Here is a 17,510-nt window from a genome sequence, read left to right on the forward strand (position 1 = left end):
GAGAAATGCACATTAAAATGATGTATAACAGGGATTGCCAGTTAGCTCAGTTGGTTAGAGTGTGGTGCCGATAACACCAAGGTTACTGGTTCAATCCCCACATGGGCCACTGTGAGCTGCACCCTCCTTAAAAAAAAAAAAAAAAAAAAAAAGTGATGTATAACATAACCACATTTATTTAAGAATGTATTCCAATATCAAACAGCAAATTTCAACAATGCAAAAACCGCAATTACCAATGATTTTTTGTACTTTCTGAGAAGGAGGAGGAGAAGGAGGAGGGGGGGAAAAGGAAAAGAATCTGTTTACCTTACTTAATTAGATTATTTAATAATTATTTTGCATTTGAAACAGTGTTTTTCTATAGTCGAGGTAAACTTTGCCTTTCCCAAAGAAAATTAGAGAAGCCTGTGCACATCCTTTCTTTTATTCCTATCTATTGTTTTTCTCTTAGCTTTAATTTCTACGCTCTCCTTTACGTCTTCAACCCTACTTCCCTCAGCTGCAAGTTTAAGAATCTCAGTCTTTCACTGCACCTCCAAGCTTTTTAGGCAGAAACCACTGGTGAAGGTTCCCAAGAATGAAACTACAAAGAAAATCCTAATGCCAATCATGAGACAATCCCTAGACTCACACATACCCCGGCCCTGTAGTGGCATCAGCGGGACCTGGGCTCTGCATCCTGGCTTTGCCACTATATGTCCGTGGATTTTGAGCATTGCCTCACTTCTTTCTAATTTGGTTTTCATGTTTATGAAATGGAAATAAAAGAATAAAAGTGCCTTTCTCACGCATTGCTCTGAGGATTGAAGTACTTAATACCTGTAAAGTACTGACGCAGTGGCTGGCACATGGTAAAAACTCAGTAAGTAAATTCAACAGAGAACATATTAAATAATCATTCATTCTGAGCATCCAAAATTATTGGTGTAAATAGCAACGTTACTAGATCTAGTGGACCTCCAATTAACTTTGCCTTTGATTACTTTCTATTTTTGGCTGTCACTGCTCTTCAGGAAATGGGAATGACAGTCTCCCAAATTTAATGACACTTCAGGTTGACTGGTATCCCCATGCTCACAGAGCTCTCATTTTTATATTTCTGCTGTTTTAGAAATAAATACTGCGTATATTAGGGATGTGATGGCACTTGACTTCAGCCTTGGTGCTCATCCCAAATCTGCCATTTAATTTCAGCTTTGAGTTCAGCCTTCAGTAGACCAAAAGCCCAATGTTTGCCTCAATGTCATATGTAACATCCCTGAGATAATGCTGCTCAGTGATCATATGTGTGCACAGGTTCCCATCACATCTAATAAGTGTGACAATCTCAATAATTGAAAAAAATTGTGACGTGGATTTGTTATTATTATCTGAAGATACTCTTTCAAATATAATTAAACATTCGAAATGTAACATAAAGGAAAATCTCCTTATGTGTTTCCTATGTTGAAATTCTATCAACTAAAAAGTTCTACATAAATTTATAATTGCCAGAGTAAATGCTTGCAATATTCATGAATATTATTAAAGCCGAGTACTTTATATAGTTAATTTTAGAAGAACATTATATACTTTTGGAGCCAATAAGTTTTTATAAAAACTTAATTACTAATATAAGGAAATAGAATAGTGACTATACTATGATTCCATTCTTTTCAGAATTGTTTATTATACAGTACTTGCGATTCTATCATTAAAAAAAATTATCTAGTCCTAGCCACAGCAATCAGACAAGGAAAAGAAACACAAGGCATCCAAAATGGAAAGGAAGAAGTAAAACTGTCATTATTTACAGATGACATGATATTATCTGGAGAGAACCCTAAAGAGTCCACTAAAAAACTATTAGAACTGATAAATAATTCAGTAAAGTAGCAGAATATAAAATTAATATTCAGAATTTGGTTGCATTTTTCTGCACTAATAATAAACAATCAGAAAGAGAAGTTAAAAAAAATCCTATTTACAATTGCATTAAAAAAATACCAAGGGGATGCAGCCGGATGGCTCAGTTGGTTAGAGCACGAGCTCTGAACAACAGGGATGCCGGTTCAATTCCCGCATGGGATGGTGGGCTGCACCCCTTGCAACTAGATTGAAGAACAACGTTTGGAGCTGATGGGCCCTGGAGAAACACACTGTTTCCCAATAAAAAATTAAAAAAAAACAAAACACAAAACCTAGGAATAAATTTAACCAAAGAGGTAAAAGACCTGTGCTCAGAAAATTATAAGATTTGAGGAAAGAAACTGAAGATACAAATAAATGGAAGCACATACCATGCTCATGGATAAGAAGAATTAACATCATTAAGATGTCCATACTACCTAAAGCAATATGTAGATTCAATGCAATCCATATTAAAATATCAATGGCATTTTTCACAGAACTAGAACAAATAATCCTAAAATTTATATAGACCTGTGAAAGACCCTGAATACCCAAAGCAATATTGAGAAAGAAGAACAAAGTTGAAGGTATTGTGATACCTGATATCAAACTATATAAGGCTATACTAATCAAAATGGCATAGTACTGGCATAAAAACAGACACACAGATCAATGGAACATAATAGAGAGCCCAGAAATAAACCCATATCTATATGGTTATTTAATCTATGACAAAGGAGCTAAAAGTATACAATGAGGTAAGGACAGTCTCATCAATAAATGGCATTGAGAAAACTGGACAGATATAGGCAAGAAAATGAAACTAGACCACCTTCTTATACTATATACAGGAATAAACTTGAAATGGATTAAAGACTAAAATGTAAGACTTGAAATCATAAAACTCCTGGAATCATAAAACATAGGCAGTAAACTCTTTCACATTGCTCTTAGTAACATTTTTTTTCTTTTTTTTGGATACGTCTCATAGGGCAAGAGAAACAAAAGAAAAAAACAAATAGGACTATATCAAACTAAAAAGTTTTTGTACTGCAAAAGAAACCAAAAATACAAAAAGACAACCTACTGAATGGGAGAAGATATTTGCCAATGATACATTCAATAAGGGGTTAATATACAAAATATATAAGGAACTCATACAACTGAACACCAAAAAAACAAACAATATGATTTAAAAAATGGGCAGAAAGGATCTGAATAGACATTTCTCCAAAGAGGACATACAGATGGCCAATAGACATATGGAGAGATACTCAACATCACTAATTATCAGAGAAATACAAATTAAAAGCACAATGAGATACCACCTCACACCGGTCAGAATGGCCGTCATCAGTAAATCAACAAACAGCAAGTGTTGGTGAGGATGTAGAGAAAAGGGAAACCTTGTACATTATTGGTGGGATTGCAATTGGTGCAGTCACTATGGAAAATAGTAAGGTTCCCCAAAAAATTAAAAATAGAACTATATGATCCAAGAATTTTACTACTGGGTATGTGTCCAAAGAAATCCAAAACACTAATTCTAAAAGATATATGCACCCTATATTCATTGCAGCATTATTTACAATAGCCAAGATATGGAAGTAACTTAAGTGCCCATCTATAGATGAATGGATAAAGAAGAGGTGATACATATGAATAATGGAATATTACTTGGCCATAAAAAATGAAATCTTACCATATGTGATAGCATAAATAGAGCTAAAGGATATTATGCTAAGTGAAATAAATCAGACAAAGACAAATACCATATTATTTCACCTATATGTGGACTCTAAAAACCAAATAAACAAACAAAACAGAAACAAACTCAGACACAGCGAACAAACTAATGGTTGCCAGGTGGGGTTGGGGGGCTGGGTGAAGAAAGTAAAGGGACTAAGAAGTACAAATTGGGGGTGGACAGGTGGCTCAGTTGGTTAGAGTGCTAGCTCTGGGGAACGTGGCAGCTGGTTCGATTCCCACATGGGACAGCGAGCTGCACCCTCTGCAACTAGAATGAAGTCAATGAGCTGCCGCTGAGCTCCCGGGTGGCCAGTTGGCTCAGTTGGTTGGAGCGCGCGCTCTCAACCACAAGGTTGCCGGTTCAGCTCCTCGACTCCCTCAAGGGACGGTGGGCTGCACCCCCTGCAGCTAACAATGGCTACTGGACCTGGAACTGAGCTGCACCCTCCACAACTAAGATTGAAAGGACAACAACTTGACTTGGATGGAGCTGATTGATGAGTCCTGGGAAAAACACACTACTGTTCCCCAAGAAAAAGTCCTGAAAATACACACTGTTCCCCAATATAAAAAAAAAGGTACAAATTGGAAGCAATAAAATAGTCACAGGGATGCAAAGTGGAGCATAGGGAATATAGTCAATAATATTGTAATAACTATGTATGGTGTCAGGGGGGTACTAGACTAATCAAGGGGATCACTTTGCAAGTTATATGAATGTCTAAGTACTACTATGCTGTACACCTGAAATTAATATAATATTGAATGTTGACTGTAATTTAAAATTAAAAAAAACAAGAAGAAAAATATCAAAATCTCAAAAAAGAATTACTGTCAGGTTTTTGTATTGAGCTATTGGGTGTTTCTTATTGAGATGTTATTTATTGAGATGAAAAAGGCTGGGGGGAAGGCAAAAGGGGGCGTAATAGAATGAGTTCAATTCTGTGTATGTTAAATCTGATGTACCTGTGAGACAGCCAACTAGAGATATTAAATGGGAAGTTTTTTGGGCCAAAGAAAGGTCTAAGGAGGAGGTGGAAACATGAAGTTAAGTAAGGTGTGCAGTGACCACAGAGTATGGAACTCTTATAGCACCACAGAAGTCTCCTGATTCCCCAGTCCTCTGTCCTTGCAACCTCATGCAAATGCCTAGTCAATGACTGTGGTTCAGGGTCTCCTGCGGGGTCTCTGCAACCGCTCCCCACCTAAGAACACAGGATATGGTGAGGCCAAAAAGGAACACCCACGGAGCCATAGATAGGGGAGTCATATCACTATATTCTCACTGGCGGCACTCGCCTCTCTGCAATCCGCTCTTGATAGCTCAGCCACCATTTTCTTGCTAGCCCCCATTTTCTGCTAGCGTAGCCACAGCAGTTATATTAGTGCCCAATGGCTCACTGGTTACAGCTGACAGCCAACTAGCCACAGCGGATGGCCATTTAATCACAGTTGATGGCCATTTACTACCTGAGCCAGCACCTTTCTATGTGAGGCTGAGAGCCTGGAAACTGCTCTCTGGGGCTCTGTCCCCACACTCCACCCCTACAGGGTCTCGCCTCACAATCTATGCCACAAGCATCTTCCGCAAGGGACCCTGTGCGAGGAGCCTGGAGGTGAATGCAATATCCTGGACACAGCCAGGCTCTCTGGGCACAGCCAGGGTTTCTCAGGGCACCACCAGTACTTCTGGGCACAGCCATACTTCCTGGGCTTCTTAGGGTACCACCAGTCTCCCCGGTCACAGCCAGGGCCTCTCAGGGCACTGCCACTCTCTCTGGGCTCAGCCAGACTTCCTGGACTGAGCCAGGGCTCTCAGGGCATCGCCACTGTCTCTGGTCGTCTCAGGGTACCATGCTGGAACAACAGCGACTCACAGTCAAGGTGCTGACATATTATCAATGGCGGCCAGTCAAGACACAAAAGCAAACATCTGCCAGTTCCACTACATGGTGGTATGTTCCCAAACAAAAAGTCAAGCTGTCCATTAAATCAGGGATAGAAGGCAATTCCCCATAGTCCATAGTCATTCGCCAGGGCTGTCCTGGGGGTGAGGGACGACCTTGACCTCACCCTCATCTCCCACAGAAGACTCAGCAAGCGTTTCCTCCTGGGACTACAAGTCCTGCATCTGGGCTGCCTCAGCAAGCACTTCCCAGCCCACAGGGCTGCAATGTCCTTTGCTTTCTCCGGCCTTTGCTGGTTGGGGAACTGTCCACGTCTTTCCACACCTTCACGGGGATGGAGCTCTCCAGCAGCTGCTCCTCCTGGTCTTCCTGACACTGAGTGTTCATACACACAAACTGTTCCACCGCCTTTCGGAGAGCTTTGGCGGGCACCGTACCCTGCTCGCTGTGCCATGTGTCATGCGGAGTGTCATGCGGGGTCTCTGCTCCCGCTCCCCACATAAGAACGCAGGATATGGTAAGGCCAAAAAGGAACACCCACGGAGCCATAAGTAGGGGAGTCATATCACTATACTCTCGCTGGCGGCATCTGCCTCTCTGCAATTCTGTCTTGCTAGTTCAGCCACCATCTTCTTGCTAGCCCCCATTTGCTGCTAATGTAGCCACGGCAGTTATATTAATGGCCAATGGCTCACTTGTTACAGCTGACGGCCAACTAGCCACAGCTGATGGCCAGCCAATCACAGTTGATGACCATCTACTATCTGAGCCAGCACCTTTCTATGTGAGGCAGAGAGCCTGGAAACTGCTCTCTGGGGCTCTGTCCCCACAATGACATTATAGTATCATGTAATTAGATAAAAGGGGTGCTTTCATGGGTCTAATTGAAAATAAATGCACAAGCATCTCTGTAGCAAATAAAAAGACATAGCTGGATTAAAAGTAGTGACACAGTCTCAAGGGCACAGATAAGATCCAGAAGGCTTGAAATTTACTTTTAGCTATGCTTCTTACTGGTTTAATTGTGCCTCAGAAAAGTGAATTCATAATATCAGATGACCTCTGAGATACCTATTTAAAAATTAGACAACTCCCTAGCAATTGATTTTCTGGGTACGTAGCCTAATAATATTCTTGTACATGTGCATAAGGAAATGTGTATATGGGCCTCACTTAAAACATTGTTTAAAATAGCAAAAATAAAGGAACTGAAACATCCACCAAAAGAAAAAAAAAATATACTATATGTGACAGAATGCTGTTTAACTGTTTTAAAAAAAATGAACTAGATCTATGTGTATATATAAATACCACAAATATAGAATGTTGAATGCAAAAAAAAGTAGGTTTTAGTATTATACTTGAAATAACTTTTTTTTATACTTGAAATAATTTACCTTTCGTGGAGGTACATGTATGTAAAAACATTAGCAATAGCTAGGAAGGATGCATTCTGGTTTATTATTGGAATGGGGAAAGAAATAAGACTAGGGATGGGCTATAAAGACAGTTTCAAGTTAATGTTTTATATAAAATTATATTTGAACTACATATAACAGTGTTAAAAGGAATTTGTTATATTATTCTTTGCATATTTATGTTAACTTTATGACTCAAAAAAGAAAATAATATGTAAGAACTGCATTTACTTTTTGTTCTTTTAATTTTTATTGGGGAATGTTGGGGAACATTCAGGATGTTATCCTGAAAAATCATGCTAGGGCTTATTTTCGGGGAAACACGGTATTAGTCCAGCTAGAAGAATGTAGAAGATGGGAGGAAAAATATTTTTTTAGGCCCTACAAAATAAAAACCTTGTCAAATATTTGCTATGGTCTGCAACCATTTTTTTTGGTAATCGAAGACATATTTTTGAGATTTTTCTAGGTATACAATTCTTTCGAGGAAATACGGTACTGAAAACCATTTTCTCAAATTGCATTCTGTTATGCATAAAAAATTAGTGCCATTCGCTGTTCAATGTACTGGTGACAATCTAATCTCAGGAATGTGCAGCAGAGGAACTACAAAAGTGATTTCACAGATGACAACATTGACAAATTTTGTTCCTACACAATAATGTCAAACTTTAAAATATTGTTTACTAAAATATTTAAGGCTAAAATTATAATCCTAATTAAATTTTGACAAAATGCCATTTATTGCTGTACTCCAGAAGGTTAATCTGTGATATTATTCAGCGTCTGCTTCAGCTTTGAGTGAATTTGGAACTCTCCCAGCTTTGGCTAAATATTCTTTTTATGTTTTGGTAACATGGAGTTTGGCCATGATATGTATTCAGTGCACTGCTTGAACATACATCATGAGTAAATATGGTATGTATATGCATACTATTTACATGCATGCCGCACAAGTTATCTACTGTATTTTTCCTCAAAATCTCCCAAATCAATGTGGGCTGATAAAGAACACTAGCCTGTGATAAGATGAAAATATTTTGATAAATATTAAAGAACTATAAGAAATGAGTTCCCTTGAATGACAGTAAAAATTATTTTGTATATTTAATGGGCAGAAGCCATGAACAGATATTTCTCTGAAGAAGTCATATAAATGGCCAACAAACACTTGAAAAGTTCTCAATATCACTAATTATTAGGGAAGTGCCAATCAAAACCATAATGAGATACCACTTCACACTAGTTAGGGTGGCTATGATTAAAAAAGAAAGAAAGTAATAAGCATTGGCAAGATGTGGAGAAATTGGAACTTATTTTGTTCAAAAGGGGGGAAACACGTGATTCCCTGTGTTTTGGCTGTTGAAAGACAGGGCTTCCCGTCTTTCTTAGGCTATCTCTGGGAATGAACTGTTGGATCTGTGAGGCTGTTCCTTTGCACATTTTATGGAAGCATTTTGCTTCTCTAGTTAGGCCATAAAAGGTGTATTGGTTTGAATCACTATTAAAATTCTACTGTTACTGTACAGATGATGGATACTTTGAATTGGAAAAACTTCTAAATTGAAAAATTTCAGAGAGCTTTAATATTGGTATCATAACTAGCCATTGAAACACCCTTAATAAGACGGATGGACAGAAATTAGAACAGAAACCAAAGTCCACTCAGACCCCTTTCTATTTACCTTCAAACATTTGCAGATACTGTGAGAAATTAGGACATTGGAAGTACAATTGTCCTGCACTTAAAAAAAAAAAAGTACAAAGAAAAATAACTTGTCTTAAGACTTTTGAATTTGCTTTTAGCTTCTTTGGTCTTACAGGTGCTAATAAACATTAGGTTAATTAACAAAAGAACTTTTTAAAAAGGCAGAAGGGAAAATCAAGAGATTTCCTAACAAGATGAAAAATTTTAAAAGGTTATTGAGATATAAAATTATGAGAAGTGGTATATTTCAACAGGTGTTAAAGGAATTAATAACTTTTTGATTAAAAATTTGGCCACATTGGAAACTAATGCCAGACAGAGCCTGATAGGAATTTTTTTTTTTTTTAATTTTGAACCCCCTTCCTATTTTACTCCCTCTGAGTGTAAAATAAAATGATATACCCAGAGGGAAAGAAGCAAATTAGACATTATGTGGTTAGACAGGTTGGTCAATCTATGATGTCTCTTAAGTTTCAACCCAAATTCTGAGAGGAATTATTATCTTACAAGTCTTTGTGAAACCAGAAATGCAGCTCTAGAGGCAGTTTAAGTCCACATGTATCTTTATCATCCCCAATTCCTAAGACTGAAGGGAAAAAAAAGGGAGATTAGGGTGTTTTTAAAAGTAAAAACTGCTTCTATAGTTCCAAGGCATCTTTGCCAAGGACAAATACAAATCTTAAGCATTTTCTCCATGAATACTAGTAAGAAAAAGCTACACAGGTTACCTTAATTTATTCTACCAGAAACAGTTTGGATCCAACTCTTCGTTTATATGATCTTATCCATCCTATGACAGTAACTTTATAACAAAGACTAGGAGGTTTCTTTTCACTTCTGTTTGTATGTTCATGCGTGTTGTGTGGTATTTTCTACCTCCAGATGGTATTGTTAATTTATAAAAAAAAAGGACTTTTATTAAATTGGCTTAAACAAACAATTGCTTATATGAATGTACTCAAAAATACAATGGAAAGTAACCCTGATGCTTTTCAAGATTATATGATATGAGAAAATATTCGACACTAAAACTAGTTTAAGTTTGGTTTCATTAAATAGACATTGTTTTTTATAGTTACTAACAGTAAATAATATATTTTTGTTTTACCTGTGTTTACAAAAATAAGTTCATGTTATCTTTGTTACAAAATTTGTCAAGAGAATAGCTTTGGTAATAATTAACTTAGAAAGCTTATAGAGTTAAGAACTGATAAATCCATGTAACTTTCAAAGGTTTTTGATAAAACTTCAGTAATAATTATGTTACATGATACATATGAGCTCTGACAATTAAGTTTGCGAATTTTGTTGCAATGATGTTGTTAACTTTTTTCTATATTGGAGGGATTATTGTTGCTCACTTTTTTTTATATCGGAGGGATTATTCATTATGAATTTGTACCAACTGGACAAACAGTTAACCAAGCTTATTACTTGGAAGTACTGAAAAAGTTGTGTGAAAAAGTTAGACAACCTGAACTTTTTACCAACAATTCATGGCTCTTGCATGATCACAATGCACCACTTCACACAGCACTGTCTGTGAGGGAATTTTTAGCCAGCAAACAAATAACTGTATTGGATCACCCTCCCTACTCACCTGATCTGGCCCCCAATGACTTCTTTCTTTACCTGAAGATAAAGGAAATGTTGAAAGGAAGACATTTTGATGACATTCAGGACATCAAGGGTAATACCATGTTTTCCTGAAAATAAGACCTAACCGGAAAATAAGCCCTAGTATGATTTTTCAGGAGAACATTTCTTGAACATAAGGCCTAATGCGTCTTTTGGAGAAAACTTAATATAAGACCCGGCCTTATTTTCGGGGAAACACAGTACGATGACAGCTCTCATGGCCATTCCAGAAAGAGCTCCAAAATTGCTTTGAAGGGTGGGCTAAGCGCTGGTGTTGTTGCATAGCTTCCCAAGGGGAGTACTTTAAAGGTGACCGTAGTGGTATTCATCAATGAGGTATGTAGCACTTTTTCTAGGATGAGTTCGCGAACTTAATTGGCAGACCTCATATATGCTTAAACATAGTTTCCCAAATTCTTTTGATAACCTGAAACTTTAGAGTTTTACTAAGTTAAAGATAAAAATGATTGACTTTCGGGCGCCTGGATAGCGCAGTTGGTTAGAGCATGAGCTCTTAACAACAAGGTTGCTGGTTCGATTCCCAAATGGGCCAATGAATAGCGCCCTCCACAACTAGATTGAAAGCAATGGTTTGAGCTTGGAGTTGAGACTCCAGTGGGCGGCTGGTTGACTCAGTGGTTGGAGCACGGTGCTTATAACACCACAGCTGTGGTTCCCACATGGGCCAATGAGCTGCGCCCTCCACAACTAGACTGAAAACAACGACTTGCTGGCAGATTAGTCGCACTTTCTTTTTATTCTCATAAATGGATTCTCAAGCCTTATTCCTTTATTACATAAAGTGATTAGAACATAAGTAGTCTTCAGATTGTCACTAGGTTATCAAGCCTTGTGGATAATGCAGCAAGAGGGAGAGAACCATTCTGACGTGACTCTATATAAGCACTACGGCCTGTCATAGCATGACCAGTCTTCGTTAACAATGTCTTTCCTGGTTTCTCAACTTCCCAAACGTAAAAGTCACTGACAAATCTAAATGGATAACTATTATGGGTACGATTTATCTGCAGAGAAATCAGGGTGATATAGTAGAGTGAGAACATGTTTCACTTGAATATAATCAAGTTTTAACATTTAACTTCCCCGTTACTGGAAATACGGGGCAGAGAGGAGCAAGTTAAACAACATGTTTAGACGACAGAGTTTTTGAGAAAGTGGGAGATTAAACAGAATAGCAGGTCACTTCAACAAGTCATTGTCAAGATAAAAAGCAGAGGAAAGGCTGTTCTAGATTAAAAGAAAAAAACTTTAAAACAGCCAAATGTTAGGCATAAGCTCAATTGGAGTTTGGTTTGAATAAACCAGCTACCAAAGACAATTTTGGTGCAATTGGTGAAATTTGAACATAGGCTGAGTATCTACTATGAGAGGGGTATTGCTGCTAGTTAAGTTTGGTGTGATAATGCTACTAAGTTATATAAGAAAATGTCCTTATTTTTCAAAGGTACATTCAAAGTATTTAAAGATAAGATGGTATGTCAATAATAGAAAACTTTGCAGAAAAAGAAAATAAAAAGAAGCAAAGGTGTTGAATATTGTTAAAACTAGGTAAGGGGTAGCTTGCATTATATTCTTCTTTGTACTTTTCTGATGTTTGAAAAATAAAAGGTTAAAAATATATGAGATTTCAAATTTATGTTTAAAGATTTTCCTGGCTTTTTCATCTATTAGCTGTATGAAATTGGACATCATTTAAATTCTCTGAGCCTCTGATTCTTATTTGTAAATTGGTGATGATACCAATAAATTCAAAGTTTCATGAAGATTTAATAATAGGCATGTGAAAATGCTTCATAAATGGGCAAAGCTCACAAGTTTCCCCTTCTTGTTTATACACACCGTTTTTTAAAGTCTTGAAATAAACTCTGGATTGAAAGGAGAGTGATCATCTTTCAAAGTGAGGTAGGTGCTTATGTATTAATCAGGGTTCTCCAGAGAAACAGAACCAATAGGGTGCTTACACATGAGGCCTGCCAATTAAGTTCACAAACTCGTCCTAGAAAATGTGCTACCGCATTGCTGAGTATCACTACAGTCACCTTCAAACTGCTCCCCTTGGGAAGCTATGCAATGACTCCAACACCTTGTCCACCCTTCAAAGCAATTTCGGAACTCTTTGTGGAATGGCCATCAGAGCTGTCATCGTATTATCCTTGATGTCTTGAATGTCATCAAAATGTCTTCCTTTCAATATTTCTTTTATCTTTGGGTAAAGAAAGAAGTCACTGGGAGCCAGATCAGGTGAGTAGGGAGGGTGTTCCAATACAGTTATTTGTTTACTGGCTAAAAACTCCCTCACAGACAGTGCCGTGTGAGCTGGTGCATTGTCGTGATGCAAGAGCCATGAGTTGTTGGTGAAAAGTTCAGGTTGTCCAACATTTTCACGCAGCCTTTTCAGCACTTCCAAATAGTGAAACTTGGTTAACTGTTAATCCAGTTGGTATAAATTCATAATGAATAATCCCTCTGATATAAAAAAAAGGTTAGTAACATCGTTGCAACAAAGTTCACAAACTTAATTGTCAGACTGGCGTGTGTGTGTGTGTGTGTGTGTGTGTGTGTATCTTGATATATGCCATATTTATATGTATATGGAGAGAGGGAGAGAGAGAGAGAGAGAGAGAAAGAGAGAGAGAGAGAGATTTATTTTAAGGAATTGGTGATTGTGGAGCCTGGCAAGTCCAAAATCTGCAGGACTGGCAGGCTAAAGACCCAGGGAAGAGATGATGCTGTAGTTCAAGTTCAAAGTCAGAATTCCCTTCTCTCTAGCAGACCTCGGTCTTTGTGTTATTAAGACCTTCTACTGATTAGATGAGGCCCACACAAATTTTAGAAGGTAATCTGCTTCGCACATCTATTGATTTAAATGTTAATCTCATCTTAAAAATACCTTCACGGCAACATCTAGAATAATGTTTGACCAAATATCTGGGTATTATGGCCTAGCCAAGTTGACACATAAAATTAACCAACACAGTGTTTAATAAATAATTGGTTAGTGAGGTATCTAGTGTTTTGTTTTGTAGAAATCTGTGCAGTTGCACAAAAGCAACCTGCTGTTGGTGCCATTCTGAGTCATTCAATGTCATAACCTTCCAACTAGCAAGAAATATTTAGTGGTTTAAAAAAAATACACCTAAATTTAATTGGTGTCTTTCCTATAACTTCCTATCTAAAATTTACCCTCAAACAGAACATAGTAAATTTCTTATTTTCCATAATAATAAGAACGTAAGATCCATGAGAACAAGGGTCTTCCTTTTCCATTACTACTATAGGCTTGGTAACTAGGGCAGTGCCTGGCATAGGCTGGGCACTCAGGAAATATAAATGAATGAATCTATGATGATGAAACTGAGGAGATATCAAAAGTGCAATTAGTAAAGTGTGATCAAGATATCGCCTGCATACGTTCTATGATATGCATCAGTCCACATGCACAGAGGAAATTTCATTTCAGTTTAATCTGAAACATTTTACTTCTTGCCTGGACGTTTGGAGACCTGGTTTATTGACGTAACAATTGTTAAGTAAAATATGAAGATCATGCTTAAATACATTATGCATAAAATCTTTCATATGGATGGAATGACATGCCAGACATTGAAATCATTTAACGGTTTCTAGTGAGAATTCTCAGTGGAGCCAGCCCTGGGGCTTACTAGTGGGCAACCCTACTGGGTGTGGGACTGCCTTTCCCCAAATATCTCCCTGACCACATGTGCTCTCAGGGCATAAAATACCTGAAGTGTCACCGTTTGGAGTGTATTCCTTTGAATCTTTAGGGGATTTTGACTTTCCAGCAGTCTCAATCAAAACGCAAATATTAATAGCTTACAAAAGATAATATGTTAAATCATCTTAGTGCTTTAGAAATCAACTCAATCTAACAGCCAACTCATCAGTTAGTAAATGTCCCATGTTTCTTTTCCATAGTGGTGACTTTTTCTAATTTTTTCATCATCAATTCTGCCCTTATAACAGTAGAGGATTCAAACCCCATAAAGCCATAGAGTTTATATTTAGTATATTTCTCTTTTCCCTCTTATACATTTAGTTAGATTTACATTAGAAATCACTTAATTGTTTCCACATTTATAAAAGGAAGAGCAATGTTCTGAGCTCCTGATGCTCAGGAGTCATGACTGTGGAATGCTGTTGGATGACTTTTTGCTGACATGCTCTCTGTGGTTGCTAGGGTACTCACCCATATGTTTATACTCTATATAAAAAATGACCTAAGGGATGAAGAAAGAGTACAAGTGCTTCAGGGATTTGGTGACCATTTTCACAAACCTACTAGATTTTTCTTTCATCAGTCCTTCCAAAGCCAAAACCATATATTTAACAGAAAACATGACCAAGAAATGTTTATATAAATTCACAGTTGTACTGTTGGATTCTGATAGGATATTATCGTTTGAGCAAATAACACACTGGGAAACATAATTTTAAAAATAAATAAACCAAAACTCTACAGGAATAGTTTAATGTTCCCTATTTGAATGTTAAGAACTATTATGAATATATTTAATATCCATCATTCAAGTTACATACCAGATATTACACAAAATATATCAAGATTTGCACAAAGATGATATACATAAACTTGCATTTTGACTAGCAAAACTCCCGTTTGGTTCCCTTTCACAGATAAAATGTTGCAATATTGTATTAGTTTTAAAGTCACTCAAGGTACAAAAAAAATGGTTTAATAGTGATAAAGTCATATTCTCTGAAAAAAGTATTTCCATGCCCTAATTCATTTTTTTGGGGTAACAGAGACATTGGAAATTGATAGATAGAAATGAGTGCCTTACCTTTGATATACCCAGAAGCACGTTCTCTGGGGAAGCTCCCAACCACACGTCTCCTAGAGTTGTGGTAAAAATTAGGTGGAAAAATGCATTGAAGTTCCCCCCAAAATGCCTGGCATATTTTAAACATTCTCCAAGTATTAGTTTCTGTTGCTTATCTTAAGGAATCTTAAATTTGTATACGGAAGATTTGAAAAGTAAAATGATTATATAGATGGGAATTTTTATGAATCAGAGAAAATTCTGTTAGAGGTCAAGTAGTTTTCTTGTGTTTATATTTTAAATCAAATCAAATCTATTAAAATGTTTTCTATGAAAAGACTGCAACGCTTTCCCCTCCCCTCAGAAGGTCAACCTTCTTGTAGTGTTAAGATGCTGCCCTTTTTTTCAAGATAAAGAACGCTTTATATGCTTCATGTTCAAGGGTGCATCTATAATGCAAATGTGCCTATAATTAGTACGACAAACATTATTTTCTAGGCACAAATACAACTATTTTGGGAAGTGATGCCTTTAGAAGGTTAATAAACCACTCACAGAATTATGTACCCATTGTAAGTCAACAAGATTTTCTTTAACAATTTAAAATAACTTTACAGTAGAATACCAGACTTCTTTATTATATATTCATACTTACACAAAGCCATGGTATTTGAGGAATCTCTTGACCTTTGCTGTTCTCTTCTCACACTTCCTTTTATGCTAAATTTTTGTTGTGGCTCTGTTCTGATGGATGTATACTCTCTTAAAAACCTACTCTGTGTTTCCTAACAATTCATTTCACTAAATAAAGGTTTTAAACCTTATTGGTCAACATGGTTTTGCCTCCTGTTATAAAGATACCGAGCTAGCTACCAGTGCCCTCTCTTTCACAAACGACCATTGTTTCTCACTGACCAGCCCCCAACCTCTGCTTCCAGAATTCAGGCCCAAGAATGTCAGAACTGAACGAGATAATTTCAAGATGCCCATCTTTTAGAATGTTAAAAAATGGAAGTTCCTAAGACGTATGAGATTCTCTCAAATAACAGATAAAAAAAAGTAGGCAAGATACCACCATCTTAATTTCTGTAAAGTAAAACTTAGGCACTATCACAGATGATAGACTGGCACCAACATGCTGTAACTTGGGACACCAAAAACCAGCCATTTATATCATCCATAAAAGAAAATTGACTTTTGTCCCTTTAAAATGTGTGATACTATTTAGTATTCACAGTTATCTTATCTGATTTGTCCCCTGTATTAAATTTTTCCTTTGACCTATTGCACTTGCTTGTGCATCTTTGTCTCTTTTAAACCCTGGTTGGTAATGGTTCTTTGCACAACTGTATCAGTTTTTTGCTGTTCCAATTGCGTCAGTAACTGAAGAATTCAAAAGTCCAGTGAACTTGGGCAGCAAGGACAATTAAATTGCTGGGTGTCTCTTGTGCCATATTTACTCCTTCCCAGCCAGAACGTAAATGCTTGGCACTAGTGTGCTCCAGCAAATTCCAGTCTGGAGCAGTACTGAAGGCCACCGGGCTGTGCCATATGTTGCTGTCTTGTGAAATCTCAAAGTCTAGGGCAAATAATACGAATGAGCAACACTGTTGCTTCTCCATCATCTCTTAACAGAAAGTCAAATTTGAAGTTACTCAGAATTGGCAGTGAATAGTAAGTGGGCTGGAGAAGCTGAAGGGGCTGCTGGAAATGAAAGGGAAGCCACTGCAGTCATTTTCAGTCTCCTCCTGGCTCCTACAAATGGCAACTTGTGCTAATGCAAAGAAAGAAGTGATTCTGGGGCTCTCCACTACTTCTTGATACCCTAGGACCCCAAATCCTTCCAGGCTAAAAACTCAACAAAAATACATGAAGCTGGATGTTGTGGGATATACAATTCCAAATCTGAAATACCATTTTGGATATGAAGAGATAGAAATATCATTTACCGAGTGTCTGTTGTAACTCAGACTCTATGCACATTACATTTAGTGCTCACAATAATACTATGAAGAAGTACTATCTCTAATTATAGAAAATTAATGAGAAAATTGAAGCTTGCCCAAAGTTACAGAAGTAAGCAAGAGTCAGAAGTAAGATTCTCACCCAAATCTGTCTGATTATGAAGCTTTAACAGCTTTAATCACTAGAAGCATGACTAGGGGAATGGAAAACATAGACCTCAAATGGACAGAGTTTAGGTGAAGCTCCAGTTCCCTTACCCATCATCTTTCTTTCATCTTCATTTCCTCTTTCCTCTCTCTAGCATTTGTAGTGTTCAGGCAGGATCTTTAGCTATCCACTCAAGTTTTCTGCACCTGACTTTCCTCATCTATAAACTGAGGTGACAAAATGGTGGCACTGACCCAAATGTAAG

Source organism: Rhinolophus hipposideros, assembly GCF_964194185.1.
Source record: "Rhinolophus hipposideros genome assembly, chromosome: 17".
Classification (NCBI taxonomy): Eukaryota; Metazoa; Chordata; class Mammalia; order Chiroptera; family Rhinolophidae; genus Rhinolophus; species Rhinolophus hipposideros.